The sequence below is a fragment of the Heptranchias perlo genome, chromosome 2 (genome assembly GCF_035084215.1).
Source record: "Heptranchias perlo isolate sHepPer1 chromosome 2, sHepPer1.hap1, whole genome shotgun sequence".
Lineage (NCBI taxonomy): Eukaryota > Metazoa > Chordata > Chondrichthyes > Hexanchiformes > Hexanchidae > Heptranchias > Heptranchias perlo.
In genome coordinates, this window is record NC_090326.1 from 141,022,238 (window position 1) to 141,038,180 (window position 15,943).

A 15,943-nucleotide genomic window follows, 5' to 3' on the forward strand; every position below is an offset into this window, starting at 1 on the left:
TGAACAATGAAGACAGCCTTCAAAGGGTTAAATATCCGACGCTTGGGCATTATGGGAGTACAACATCGATGTCAAAACTGTAATGCAGGATAATGGATGGGGATCATCGAGAGACAATAATCCCATTAAGGAGATCAGATGGCATAATTGCTCTTGCAGCTTATTGCCATCCAAACCCTCATATAAGATTATTTTCATTATGATCACGTTCATTCATTTTGTTTTTCATTCCTCTTTTCCTCTCCCCCTGCTGACCTACTGAACCTTCAGGAAATTGTCCACTATTTTTATATAACTAGTCAATCAGTGGGTATCGCACAAGAGGAGTCTAGGCCAAGTGTAATATTCAGGTCAAGCGGGGTTAGAAGGTGGGAGTGGCTTGCAGATAGATGGGGGGGAGGAAGAATGGGCAAAGGAAGGGAGAGGATGGCAGGGCAAGAGGAGGGAAGTATGAGAGGAGGGAATGGGAATGGGGAGAGGGGAGAGGAGAGGAGGGAGGAAATGACTGGGAAAGGAAGAGAGGGAGAGGGAGAAAAGATGGGAGAGGGAGAAGAGGGGAGGGTGGAGGGAATGGGAGAGGGGAGAAAAGGAGGATGGGGAAAGGGGAATGGGGGAGAGGGGAGGAGAGGGGGAAACAACCTCAGCGGGGTGAGAGAAACAGAATTTTCATCTAAGTTAGGGGTCAGGTTGAGTTGTCCTTGCCGATTTTCAGTGAGGGGAATGGTGGTGAACTAAACTTTCCCTCCAAACAAAGCTTAGTGTCAATGGAGGAGGGTGGGTTATGCTTTTGCTTTGGTCCCTTCAGAAAGGAAAATTCTTACCCTTAGGTGGGGAGGGGTATGGGGGCTAATGGTGCAAAACACTTTCTCTCTGCCAGGGCCCAACATTTTGAAATGAAATGTTGTGACCCACACAGCATTTTTAATATATAACAGATTTGCAGCGTTAGCTAATGCAAAATACTTGGAATTAAGGAGTGTTCTGTATATTTCTCTGAACCTGCTTTGAGTGCGTCAATAATTGAGGTGTAAAATGAAAGCCGGGAAGACCTTTTACTGCTGCAAGAGTTAAAGTCGAGTCCTCCACATTGCTCATTTTATCTGAAATTGTACCAAACGCTCCTGAAACTCTTTCAGCACTTTAAAGTGTTGCAGTTAATCAATGTCAAAAAAAGGGTCTACGAAATGTCAGCTTGTCCAAATTGTAGTTGGCCATTAACATTTTCATTAACCACTTTTTTCTTTTCAATGGGCCAAGTACAGAAAATGCTTCCACTTGGAAACTATTACACGGGCTCAGTTATTTCAGTGAAGTGCGTGCCAGTCATTTTACTGGATCTTCTGCTGCTCTTTTTAAAGAAGCATTTCACACTGATCATTTTAATTTATTGTCAGAGTCCTTGTCTGATCCCATTCACCATGTCATAAAGATTCTGTAATGAGGCCTCTGGTGCAACCAGGTGCTCCTTTAATTCTGGTACTGAAGAAAGAATGGCCCAGAGCTGATATTACTAAAGGGCCTCTTCCTTTAAAGAAATTCTATTTTAATTCATTTGCTAAAAGGATGGTTGTTCTTTAGGCCTCGTGTTTGATCAGGGAGTAATGGAGACCTCACATTGAAACAGTGGTATGACACTTGCACTAAAATGGGACAGATTTCCATGACCATAGGATATTTCACACTTCATTGACTCCAATTTCAGAATTGTTGTGTAAAGATTTATTGATATTGACCTTTAATTTGGACAGCTAGTCAGTGTATCGCTCTCACCTCAGTAGGAGTAGGGTACTTGAAGTTATATCCGGGCCAGGGCAGGCTTTGCCCAATGCCACTTACAGATCTGTATAAATTGAGCAGACTCTTAATTATTTCCCCACAGTCACGCCAGTTACTCTGGAATATCTCCTAACAACATTTTTATAGACTGGAACTGGCAAATGCAATTCTAGAAGTTAGTTTGGGTAATGATCCAGGGAACGTGAGTTCAAATCCCACCATGGCAGTTTGAGAATATTTGAATTCAGTTTAAAAAATCTGGAAATAAAAAGCTGGTATCAGTAAAAGTGACCGTGAAACTGTCAGATTGTCGTGAAAACCCAGCTGGTTCACTAATGTCCTTTAGGGAAGGAAACCTGCCGTCCTTATTTAATCTGGCCCATATATAACTCTACATCGAATTACACAGAATGTACAGCACAAAAACAGGCCATTCGGCCCAACTGGTCCATACCAGTGTTTATACTCCACACGACTCTAATGCCACACCAACATGGTTGACTCTTAACCATCCTTTGAACTGGCCTGACAAGCCATTCAGTGGACATACAATAAATGTCGGCCTTGCTAGCAAAGCCCACATCCCGAGACTGAAATGAAAAAAAAACTTAAGTTCAGTGGCTCCCGTTTGACGAGGAATAATTGGGAATGAACAGAAACCCAAAGATGATTAGTTGTGGAGGGAGTTTCTCTCATGGCTCATTGGGTAAAGATACTGGGGGTTAAATTGGTTAACCCCCGAATCTGGGCACGGGCATTGCGGTGTGTGATTAACCTGCGCCCAATCACGATGCAGGTAACATGTGAGATTCGTGCTGCCTCCTCACTTACCTGATTGTAGCGCAGCAGCCGGGCCTAGCTGCATTGTTCTAGCCAGCTTCGCATTTCTCACCAATAGGGGGGGCCCAAATATCGCGAGTGGCTCGCACCTCTTAAAGGCAGCCTGCAACTCTTAAAGGCAGCCTGCACCTCTTATGTGCAAAATATAAGGTACGGGTCCACACGGAGTCTGAACGGAGATCAGATATCGCACACGTAAAACACAGACGCAGGTCCCGTCCCTATGTTTACAAACTGATGAGTTATGTCAAAACATTGAATAGCAGTCACGCTAAATCAAACAGTCTACAATCTGCACGCCAGACCTCACCAATCTGCCGATCTGTGTTTGTACCAGGCCTGCGAGAGAGTGTGCACCAAGGTACTTGGATGATGCACTAGAGGCCTTGGTGCAAGAGGTGGACAGAAGGAGGGGCATCCTATATCCGCAGAGGGGGCAAGAGGCCCTCCAGACATATGTTCAAGAGGCACTGGGGAGCAGTAGGGGACGAAGTCAATGCCAGGCGCATAGCACCACAAACATGGATGTTCGTGGAAGTTCAATGCTTTGACACGAGTGGTCAAGGTGAGGGAGGTCAACTGTCAAGTGGCGTCTCCTACCAACTGCACCACTAGCCGCATCCACTGCTCCATGCACTACACCCCCATCACCCACATACCAACAAACTCTTTCAATCAGTACGCAACCATTCAAATCAGATGCTTACACACTGTTGCAAGCCGCACATCCACAACTCACAGGTCACACACACTGGCAGCTAATCAACCAAGACAATCGCTGACACACATCTCGCTTTCTTGCAGGGAAAGGTGATGCATAACAGGAGGCAGCAAGTGGCAGTGGCATTTAGCCCCTCGAACCAGTTCCGTCATTCAATAAGATCATGGCTGATCTATGACCTAACTCCATATGGGCCTTAGCCCCATAGCCCTTAATACCCTTGGTTAACAGAAATCTATCAATCTCAGATTTAGAATTAACAACTGAGCTAGCATCAACTGCCGTTTGCAGAAGAGCGTTCCAAACTTCTACCACCCTTTGCGTGTTGAAGCGTTTCCCAACTTCATTCCTGCACGTCCTAACTCTAAATGTAGGCTATGTCCCCTCGTCCTAGTATTCAAGAATAGGAGACCTCCAAAAACGGTTGCAAATGCATCAGCAGCCAGAAGCAATAAGCCAGCAACTAACCTGTAAATCCTGCATGGTCCCTTTAAATAGCGCTGCTGGGGGCTCCTCCAGGCTGTCCAAGACATGTTCGGCTGTGTGAGGTTAAGAAAGTGCATTGGCTGGAGCACTCTGTGCCAAAATGGTATCTATCCCCTTAAATCAGCGTTGCACACTGATCTAATGCATATTCTCCTTACTTTACAAGCTGCCGACGTTCGTTATTGGCGTCTGCGTGAACCCCTTTACCAAGATAGCTTCTGGCGCACATCACGCTAGAAACGTGCATGCGCATTCCAGATGCCATTTTGGGACCTCAGGTGGCTGCGTAGCGTCTGAAAAACGGACGCTACACGGCCGAATTTCTAGCCCACCATGTGGTATGCTAGTGAGCCATACACACTGAGAGGTTTCCAAATGTGATCGCTGGTCTGGGAATGAGTTAGATAATATCAGCCAGAGCGGCAGTGGGAGTAATATAATTAACCTGGGAGAGAAAAGAAACAGCCAATGCATCTATCTGCTGCTGGTTTTTATCCAGTGACCCCTGATGCAAAGTGTGTGCAAGTACATGTAATAAACTTGACCTCATCCAAATCTCTCCTGCCCGTATCCTAACTCGCTCCAAGTCCTTTTCACCCATCATCTCCGTGCTGACTGACCTAAAATGCCTCGATTTTAAAATTCTCATCCTTGTGTTCAAATCCCTCCGTGGCCTCGCCTCTTCCTATCTCTACAACCTCCTCAAGCCCGACAACCCTCCAAGATCTCTGCGCTCCTCCAATTCTTGCCTCTTGCTCATCCCCGATTTCCATCACTCCGCCACTGGCGGCCGTGCCTTCAGCTGCCTAGACCCTAAGCTCTGGAATTCCCTCCCTGAATCTCTCCGCCTCTCTACCTCTTTCTCTTCTTTTAAGATGCTCCTTAAAACCCTCCTCTTTGACCAACTTTCTGGTCACCTGTCCTAATATCTCTTCATATGGCTCGGTGTCAAATTTTGTCTGATTACGCTCCCATTAAGCACATTGGGACACTTTATTACATTAAAGGTGCTATATAAATGCAAGTTGTTATTGTTATTGTAGGTTGACTCAGGAAGTTGGGCAATTTGGAAGAACTAGAAGGTTTGGGGTTATGGCAGGGGTCAGGCAGTGGTCTGGGGCACAGGAAGAGCTGCAAGCATGGGAGGGGGGGGGACATTGGAGGGTAAGGGGGATGATGTGGGGTGGTTTGTGGAGGGTCGGTTGTGCAGTGGGTACAGAAGGGCTCTGAATGATCTTGGTGCTCAGGGCCCCGTGAATTCTTAATGCTGCACTGCTTGCATTTCATTTGTACATTCCCTATCTCTTCAGTTGTGTATTGCTTTTTGAATAGGCCCCTCTGTTTGAAGTGCGATGGGCAAAAGACCTGCCAGATACATTTTTATATATAGTATAGATTTTAAAAAAAATCAACTTCCAACACCAAGATGAATGACATTTGTGCTGTTTACAGGCTTATAAAAAAACCTATATTGCCATCTACTAACCAATATTAAGTGTCAGCAAAGGGACTGCAATATCATAATATCCGCACAATGTCTGATAAACTGTTTCAGCAGTAATAGTTCAGTTGTGTTTCACCATATGCCAAAGGCCCCAGATATTATTGCTGTACAGAGTCAATAAGGTCTGTTCTCGTTTCAATTTAAAATGCTTCCAACCTTCCAACATTGATTTAGTTAAAAAAAAATGAAATATTTACTCAGCTGAACTGTGGTGCAGTAATGTATATCCCTCAACGACTCACAGGAAATTGATAATGCTACTATATGCATTGGTAGTGCTGCGCGAAAGGATGTGTGTTACCATGGTTACTTATTTGAAAACTACAACTGGCTTAGTGAGCAGATTAAGGTGTTATAGCAACATTATCAGTGCATCTAAGATTGGACAATGTAACACGTCTTTATCTATTAAAGCCATGGGTTACCAGTACAAGGAATGGAAGAGTTTAGATATGTTTTCTTTAAGTCCTAATTTCAGAGAAAAGGGAAGTATTGTTGCTAAGGAAACATTTCCACGGCAGTTAAACATTGGGAACATCTTGGTAACTTGTTACTTTACAACTACTTACAAAATGGACACATCAATGCCTTAATATTTAGCTGGCCAGTATATTAGTGCTTAGAGGAGACGTCGTAATTTTTTCATTTGGTATCAGATCTTTGACCAACAGAAACAAAAGGTCTTGTAAGCCTGGCTATCGAATAGGTTTGCAGTTTCCTACTTTGTTCAAAGGAAATGAACTTTACCTCCTATGTCTCATGCCAGTGAGGATATCCTAGTGCAGGGTCTAAATTTAGGCCTGCCATGTGACTTACTAAAAATACACACGCTGCCATGAGACAGCTGATTTCTATTAGTGATGCAGAAATAGCTGGCTGGTGTGAGTTCTAAGAGCTGTGTGATATATGGAACTAAAACCTGTAACGCTTCTGTGGAGCAAATCAATTTTAGAGTGTGATGTAATTAAAAATCCTTGCCCCCTATCATTCATATTTACTGACACTGTAACTATTGTGGTGAGTTGTCAGGCAATTATGACCAAGGTACTTATCCAATCTGAAGTCATTTGGCTAACTAATTTAACATTTTAATAGGGCTCTATTTTCCTTCAGTTTCTTGTGTCATCCAAATGCAAATAGCTTGGAATCGTTACAAATATATTACTCAGTCTAGCGGCTGCACACCATTTAAGGAAGACGCACAACATTCGCAGTCAGTTAAACTGCTCCAAGTTAGACAAGAAAGGAAGGGGTGGGGAAACAAAAGAAAGACCATAATACAATTGCAATACTATTAATTAAATAGGTCTGGTAATTCACTGTGTTGAAATCATACAGTGTCCTACCCTTAACACCTTCTCTCCTGGGATCTTATAACTGGGACACTCCTTACATCCCTGACAGTCTAAAGGTTTTTAAAACCCAAGCTTATTCTCACCTACCGTCTATTTCTTGAATTATTTTATCTCCTCTTTTCAACCTTGGTGATGTTTGGACAATGGGCCTCGACCTTTCACCTGGGTTTATCAATGAAAAACAAACTTCTGTCTCTAAATAAGCTTAACTGGGCTGTATCCAACATGGTATCCGACCTCTTAGTTTGCTGTGATCTATACAATTCTGCTATTTATCAAAGATTTTAAACAGTGTGATCATTATCTAACAGCTTCTGTATGGATTTCTGCACTGTTTCAGCTCTTCAAAAAAAGCGTTGATAAGATTTTTGTCAGCTTGCAATGCAAAGGAACGAGCACTAAATCACCTCACGGGGCCATTCAGGATCAGACCACCCAAAAATTCAGATATGTCAAGTCTAAATACAATTTATCTTTAATGTTTTAAAAAAAGAAAGACTTGCATTTGTATGGGGTCTTTCATGACCTCAGGATGTCCCAAAGCGCCTCACAGCCAATTAAGTCCTTTTGAAGTGTAGTCACTGTTGTAATGTAGAAAATGTTGGTAGAGGGCTTTAAACCACCAAATTATCATACTTCCCCTGCAGCAACTATTTCCCCCCAATTTTTGTCCCCTCCTTTGTTCCATAGATGGCAGACGCCTTATAGCTCCTCACCCAATTTGCTGTCCTTCATGTGTGAGCAAAGACAGTGAGTGTCAGCAGGCCATTGAACCACAGAGGGCATCACAGTTGAGCTGAACCCTGTTCTCACCCGACATTCATGCACACGCACAGACTTTCCAGCAGGTGTCACTAGATATCAATCAGGAGCAGATCACTACTTTATTTCCACCCCCAGCCCTCTCCTCCCTAGCCCAGGGACACTGAAGCTATCACCCAGCTGAGATCAACTAGCTCAGCACAGACCAGAAATTGAACCTGGTGCTTCTGGCCTGTACCAGGTCGTGTCTTTACCCTCAAGGTAATTAGGGGAAGCACTTGAATAAGATGCATCCAGGAGCACCATTGTAGCATATGCTGATGGGCTAATGTACTGTGGCATTGAATGGCAGAGTGCCGAGTTTGTGCTTCTGATTCTAACTTACAAGTGTGTGGAGCTGCCTCCAGAGCAGCAAGTGGCACAGTACTTGGGAGCCACCTGATCGCCCTCTTGTCCAGACATGGTAGGGTATATTTTGCAATTGATTACATCTGACTAGCAGGCATAAAGTGGGCGTAACTGACTGGAAAATTGACCGAAGATTTCAACACATTTCCACCTAATGTTCTGGCTGTATTTTGTACTGGTGCCAGGAGCACCCATTAGTTTTCTAGCTAATTATGTTAAAATTAGGCCCCAATGATGCCATTTAGAACTACCACCAATTACCTGACATTTACGCTGGTGTAATGCTCAATTGTCAACCCACATATTTGAAATGATTGAAATAGTTACTCGTATGTGCTGTTTATGGAATTGCATTTAAAGAGCCCTATAAGATGATTTGCAACAGCAATTTGAAGCTGTTTCAAAACTCCTTTGTTTTTGTTACTTTCCTGTTTCCTATTAGTTGTGCCAAGTGTTTTTGTAGCGCCATTTTTTTGGTATATCCATGATATTGGGACAGTGGGTTTCCCAATAGGCATACCCCTTATTCATACTTGTGGGGGCAGAAGAGGAGGAGAAGTTGGTTAAGTGCAGGCAGACTGCGCCCAACAGTCAGTACCTTTTCATGTACACCAATAGGAAGAGTCACATCTATCGGGTGATGACCATGCGGAACTGGCTGCACAAGGTCAGCAGACAGGCTAAGTGTAGAACTGTGCCATCTGCTGCAAGGACACTTTCGGCTAACGTGCACCATAGGTCCAGCCCTGCCACTGGCAGTGTTGGCCAGCTGTGCCCTCAAGTTCTTTTCCTGCCATCTCCTTTCAAGCATTCCGCAATGCTGCCCTGTGGGGAGGAGCCACGTGCTCACACATCAAAGGCTTGCAACTTTGATTGACAGCTTGGTGAGCTGAACCCACACCCGCCCCTCATCCCGCAAACTTAGAATTCTGTCTCTCTCTTCCAGACACAGAATGAGCTGGAGTGCCAAGCAAGACCACCATGATGTGCTACCACCTCATTCTCCACCAAATCCACTTCACTGGCCATTAAATAGGGGGCTAGAGTGTTGTTCCTTTCCATTGCTTGGCCACAGACTCAGTTTCCTATCTCCTCATTTATTGTGTCAGCCACTGGATATGGCCAAGCATTTTTTTTATATACTGAAACAGCCTTTGCCAATCCTGAAATATGATTTAAAAATGTTAAGCAGCTGATGTAAAGTCAACTAATATTTATATTCCCATACGCCACCACTTACCTTTAATTGGCAGCATGCCTTGAAATCGACCAATCATCTCTTGTGAGCAGCCCTTAATTCCTGTGTTTGAAAGATGGGAAAGAAAAATATTAAGACGTAAATGTTTTACAGTGATGCAGATGGTTGGTGCAGAAAGTCTTTCAATTCATTTGGGAAAAAGACCTGTAATTAATTGGATTTTGCTGTGTTGCCTGAGCTGAATTTTTAACTTATAATATTTGTGTAAGAATAAATGCAGCATTGTTTTTTCAACAATAAACCAGCAGCCTGAAACCATTCTGATTATCACAGTGATGTGGAGTGTTAGTTCGTAAAAAAAGGTAGGGTCAATATGAATTAATTCCAAGCATTTCCGACCATTGTTTTTTAAAATTAATTCTCGGGATACGGGTGTTGCTAGCAAGGCCAGCATTTATTGCCCATCCCTAATTGCCCTTGAGAAGGTGGTGGTGAACCTTCTTGAACCGCTGCAGTCCGTGTGGTGAAGGTTCTCCCACGGTGCTGTTAGGTAGGGAGTTCCTGGATTTTGACCCAGTGACGATGAATGTATGGCGATATAATTCTAAGCCGGGATGGTGTGTAACTTGGGGGGGAGCTTGGAGCTGATGGTGTTCTCATGCACCCGCTGCCTTTGTCCTTCCAGGTATTGGAGGTCGCAGGTTTTAGAGGTGCTGTCGGAGAAGCCTTGGCGAGTTGCTGCAGTGCATCTTGTAAATGGTACACACTGCAGCCACAGTGCACTGGTGGTGGAGGGAGTGGATGTTTAAGGTGGTGGATGGGGTGCCAATCAACCGGGCTGTTTTGTCCTGGATGGTGTTGAGCTTCTTGAATGTTGCTTGAGCTGCACTCATCCAGGCAAGTGGAGAGTATTCCATTGTGAGAAGATGGCTCCTTTGAAACACCCGAGGGATTAGATGTCACTCCGTTCCATTCGCAAAACAGGAAATTAGCTAAAGCAGATGCCGAGGAGCCTCATGATCACACATCAATGGGTAGTAACTTTGATTGACAGTTTGGTTGGCTGAAACCCTCCCACCTCCACCCCCCCCCCCCCCCCCGCCCACCCACCCTCATCTCACAGAGGGAACAGAGAAATCTTTCTCTCTCTTTCAGACATAGAGTGTGCTGGTTCTAGCAGGTAGCAACAGAAGGTTCCCTGTATTTTAAAAAAGTCTGAGCCAATTAGCATTGAATAGCTTAGCTAGAGAAAAAGAAATACTTGCATTTATATAGCGCCTTTCACGACCTCAGAATGTCTCAAAGCCAATTAAGTACTTTTGAAGTGTAGTCACTGTTGTTATGTAGGAAACGCGACAGCCAATTTGCGCACAGCAAGGTCCCACTAACAGGAATGTGATAATGACCAGATTATCAGTTTTAATGATGTTGGTTGAGGGATAAATATTGGCCAGGACACCGGGGAGAACTCCCCTGCTCTTCTTCGAAATAATGCCATGGTACATTTTACGTCCACCTGAGAGGGAAGACGGGGCCTCGGTTTAACGTCTCATCCGAAAGATGGCACCTCCGACAATGCAGCACTCTCTTAGTCCTGCACTGCAGCGTCAGCCTGGATTATGAGTTCAAGTCTCTAGCCTGGGGCTTGATCCTACAACCTTCTACCTCAGAGGTGAGAGTGCTACTGCTGAGCCATAGCTGACACCAGAGAAGTGATTCTTGAGGCTCAATTTTAACTCATGGGCTGGAACGCGGCAAAACAAATGGACGGCTCATCTGGGAGCAGCAGCAGGCTGGCTCAGCCGATTTTAACAGCCGGGCTTCATTGACGTGCTGCTTGTTGACCTCCCGACCAAAAGGGCCAGAAAGCCAACTGGAAGTGGTTGCCCAGCTAAAATCGAGCCGCAGGAGGGCACCACCAGTGACCCGCAGAAACAATCCCCGGCACCAAGTAAGTGTTCCAGGAGCAGAATGCTGGTCAGGGGGAGAGAAGCCCGGAGCAGGGGAGGCCCGAGGTTTCCTTGTGGGGCCCAAAGATGTAGACTCCCTAAGCTGGGAAGTGACATGGAGGTCTGAAGAAAAGTGCATTATCTCTTTGAAAAACAATTCTTGATTGCCCCCCCCCCCTCCTTACACAGTGGCCTGAAGGGGGACAAGACTGGGGCAGGGAGAGCCTGGACAACATCTCTTCCCCACCCACCCCTCCAAAGGGAGACAGGCACTGGATTTTGTTTGGTTGCAGGCACCAAAGATGTACCCAAAGTAGCACCTGTGCTGGCCTACCCATTGCAAATTAGGCACCCTCCCAGCGATCCCACAAATTCTGGTGGGGTTGATGCTGGAGGGCAGCAGTGTAACTGCTGGGATCACATCCCAAAGACTTTCAAGCTTAGAAAATCTAGCATAACAGTCCCAAAATTGTGAGGTTCACCACTGCCTCATCCACACGGGAAACAGGTGTTGCTTTACATCCTTGGCTTGCCTTGGCTGTATGTATCACATGATCTTGTTAACTTAGTACACGACACAAAGAAGTAAAAGCTCCTTCCCCTCAATACTTGGGAAATTGACGTACAGACCCACTAGAAATGGAAGTTACATATGCCTCTTCACTCTTGTCGATTGACCAGGTTACTTGATAAAACACATGAACGCAAAGTCAAACCAACAATAAAGAGAAAAAAAAAGGAATCAATTGTCTTGCTTTTATTGCTTTCCAGAACTTCTACAGCAAGAGCATAAAAGGTTTAGCACAATACTTACCAAATGACTCATGCCTGTATAGAAGGGATGTAAAACATCAAATTGATTCACTGTAGATACAAACTGCCATTTTCTTAAAGGGTGCAGTGGCCTGGATTTTAACTTGGAGCTGGGAAGAGAAGGGGGTGGAGGGGGCAAGGAAGTTTATCAGACATGAAACTTAGAAGTGAACTTGGCGGGTTGGAATCTGCGATCGCAATTTAATTGAAGGATAAAAATGTTACTTCCAGGTTTCGCGGCTGGCAGTCAGCCCGATTGATAGGCACGGTCGGGGAGAGATCAGAGTCTTCAGGGTTTGTGTGGTGGGTGTCGGGGAGAGATCGGGATCCTTGGTGGTTGATGGAGGGGGGCAACCGTGGGGTGGGGGAGGTGAGAAGTCGGCCATCGGAGGTGACTCGGTCATCGGGGGGATCTCGTCCATCGGCTGGGGGGGGGGGTGGGGTGGCCGATCGTTGGGGTCCAACTGCGGCAGGTAAGCTTGTTGGGCCTGGAGGAAACACTCCTGCTCCTCCTGGCCTTCAAGCAATAAAATAAAGGCACTTACCACATGATCCAGCCCTTCTAGCCTCCTTTTCACTGGCGAGATTCACGAGCCCCAGGAAACCCATGCTGGAGGCGTTAAATTTAAAGCTGAGTCAAATTCAATTTAAAAAGAGCTGCTTAACGTCTCACAAGGACGTTAATTAATGCTGTAAATACCCGCCCACCTGAACTAATTAAGATCCAGACTGGTGTGTAGGTTACACACACACATCCAAACCCGCCTGGGTTAAACCCGGAAGTGGGCGCGTTGGAGCCAGTTTGCAGCTGCGCTCCAAAAATCAAATATTTTACCTACCCACCTGCCCCCAACTCACCCGTCCTTGGCGGTTAAAATTCCTCCCAGTGCATCCAAATCTCATCAAAATTCACTGTGTCAAAATAAATTGTGAATATGCCCAAATGGAGTGATTCACATATATAAAGTTCGTTTTGAAACCATCTCTACCAGTCTCTCGTGATGTCCTTAAACGTTTTAATAAGTGCCAGATGTGACTCACATCATGAAGGTTTCTACTGGTGCAAGTTGTGGTCATCAATATCCTTGAGACAATTATCACTTTTGAATGAGTTACTGCAGCCTTATTTACATCGAGCAACCAGGGTGAATTCCAATCAGCATCATTAAAATCTACTTTCACCACCTCAGCTTTGTGTTGCATTTAAAGTGAGTGAACAAGGTCAGAAGCTTGATTCCTGCAGCGTGCGCAAACTTCTTGTGTCACATTTACAATGTTATCACATATGTCAGTTCAAGCAGTCTCAGCAGCAGCATATGCAATACGCTGCAGGGCTTCATCTGGATCACCCCATTAGTATTGGGTAGGAATGAGCCAAGGGCATAGCTCTGCATGGCGACGGGGTGTCTTTAATTGAGGTTGACTGCAGACTGAGTCTATACACAGTTTTATTCAGATTAGCTGTTAATTTGCAGAGTTGCCAGTAATATTGTGATTCTACCTCCAAGAATCTGTAAATTAAAAACATATAGAGGTAGAAATTGGACCTTGTCGGGCCCATAATGAGTGCAACAAGGGTAAATTTTTTGGGAACCAACATCCCGCCTGAAGGACGTCTAAAAGACATCCGACCCGATATTGGGTCGGGCCATATTTCAGGCGTCCTTGGCAGCCACCTAAAACAGGCGCTAGGCCCCTTATATATATACATGAGGGGCCTAACTCCTGTTTTAGGCCCCCTCTGGGACATGGGATAGCACAGAGGCTGCTCTGCTCTGGATTCATCAGCAGCAGCTGCGGCCCAAGCAAAGTCCCAAAAATAGCAAATGAGATGAATGACCAGATAATCTGGGTTTTTTTTGGTAATGTTGGTTGGGAGAGGAATGTTGGTCAAGACACTTGGAGAACTCCCTGCTCTTCTTTGCACAGTGTCATAGGATCTTTTGTCTTCACCTGATCAGGCAGATGCAACCTCAGTTTTACATCTCGTCCAAAAGACTGCACCACCATAACGTAGCACTCCCTGAGTTTTGCACTGAAGTGTCAGCCAGGAATAGTTACAAAAAACTCTGCTGATATCATGACCCTTTGGTCGCAGGGTAGGTTTGTACTGCTAGACTATAAACTTTTTTCCCTCATTTTTTTTAACTTTTCTGCAGCATCTTCCTGAAAAAGTGTTTGGAAAACCATTTTCAAGTACAGGTACATTGTACAATGATTTAAATCAACAACAACAGCTTGCATTTATATAGCACCTTTAATGCAGGAGAATGTCACAGAAGAAGAGGAAGAGGAAGGATTGGATGGTAGCCTTTGTGGGGGATCTGAGAAGTGATTGAGGCTTGGTCAAAGAGATGGGTTTATCAGGAGGCTTTTAAAAGTGGAGAGAGAAGTAGGGACACAGAGGACGTGAGGGTGAGATTTCTAGAGAGCGTGGTCAAAGAAGCTGAATGCTCTGCTACCGATGATGGAGTGGCACAGAAGGCTAGAGTCAGAGGAGCAGAAGGAACAGGAGGGGGCTTAAGGATGCAGTGGTAGGGTCAGAAAATGCTATAGTAAATAAGGACACGGATTTTAAATTTGATCAGTTAAGGAGCAGTGAGCAATTGTAGGCTAGTAAAGATGGGGGCAATGGATAAGCAGGGCTTAATGCATGACTGAATATGGGTGGCTGAGTTTTGAAATGTGTTTGGAGCTAATGAAGTAAATAAAATAGGAGTTATGGATGGGAGAATATGGAGAAATTGTGTCTGGAGTTGACAGTGATGCAGATAAGGGTTTTGCAGCTGAGGTGTGGGTGAAAATGGCAAGGCGGGGGGAGGCAATGTTGCAATTTTAATGATTGATAGGATGTGGGATTAGAAACTCACCCCTGGATGAACAAAATATTGAGATCCCACATGGTCAGGCTCAGCCTGAGCAAGCAGCCATGGAGGTGAATGCAGTCAATGCTAATGCCAATGTCAAAGCTAATGAAGGTGGTAGACAATGCTGAACAGGATAAGCTACAGGAGGATATAAATATACTTGGGAATTGGGCAGATGAAATTCAATGTAGAGAAATGCAAAATGCTTCACATGGGGACAAAACATCTAGGATGGGTCTCTTATTTAGTTGGAAAGACGTCTTTTATTTTTTTTTGTTGGTTTGCCGTCTGACCGGCCGGCCTGATTGACAGGCTGGTCTCAGTCGGACAGGAGCAGAGCAAGGAAGAGGATGTGAAAAGGTAAGTCTTCAGGTAAGTCTTTCATTGTATGGATGGAGGGGTGGGCATGGGGGGCATGAGGGGCATGGTTGGGTACATGGGCATGGGTAAGCATGAGAGCACCAATGGGCATGGGGGTCACGGGGGGGGAGTCAGTCATCGGAGGAGTCAGTCATAGGGGGAGGGAGTCAGGGGTCAGTCACAGTGAGGGGGGGGAATTGGGGGTCATCGCTGTGGTCCACGATCATTGTGGGGGGGATCGGGGGTCATCATGGGAGTCCACGATCGTTGAGGGGGGTGGGTATCTGCAATCGTTGGAGGGTCACTGCAGGTAGGCTTGTTGGGCCTGAGGGAAGCATTCCTACTCCTCCAGGCCCACAAGCAGTGCCTGAAAAGCAACTAATCTGCAATTTCAGGCTTTCTTGCCTCCTTTCGCGTGGCGTGAAGGAGAAGGCCAAGGAATCCCGGCCCCCAGGGGTTGAAATCGAAAAACCTTTGAAAATGAAGGCCTGCAGCCTCCTTGAAAGGTTTTAGTAACCAACCCGCCTCCTCGGAGCCATTTTTCAATGTTAAAATTCTGCCCAATGTATATGGAAAATGAAAGAGATCTGGGGGTCCTGATTGACAATAAATTGAAGCTATCACAACAATGCTCGGTGGCAGTGAGTAAAGCAAATCTGATATTGGTATGTATTAAGTGGTCAATATTGAGCCAAAATAGTGAGTTAATCCTGCAACTTTATATATCAATGGTGTGATCACACTTACAATACTGTGTAGAGTTCTGGTCGCCGCAGTACAAAAAGATTATTGCAGCTATTGAAAGGTTACAGAAGAGGGCAACCTGAATGATTGAGGCAATGGTGGGATTGCATTATGATGAGCTATTACATAAATTAGGCATGTTCTCACTGGAAAAGAAAAG

The 15,943-nt window shown here is 45.1% G+C and overlaps 1 long non-coding RNA gene across 1 annotated transcript in view; it reads right to left on the reverse strand.

The window, feature by feature from the left end:
- The window catches only part of LOC137334453 (uncharacterized), a 39,798-nt gene extending 26,991 nt beyond the window's left edge, over positions 1-12,807 (reverse strand). The window contains exons 1-3 of the long non-coding RNA XR_010966157.1: positions 12,671-12,807; positions 9,093-9,152; positions 3,806-3,876 (exon numbers count right to left, since the gene is read on the reverse strand). This is a non-coding gene — a long non-coding RNA (uncharacterized lncRNA). The remainder of the gene's footprint in view (positions 1-3,805; positions 3,877-9,092; positions 9,153-12,670) is intronic.
- Between the last annotated feature and the right edge of the window lie 3,136 nt (positions 12,808-15,943).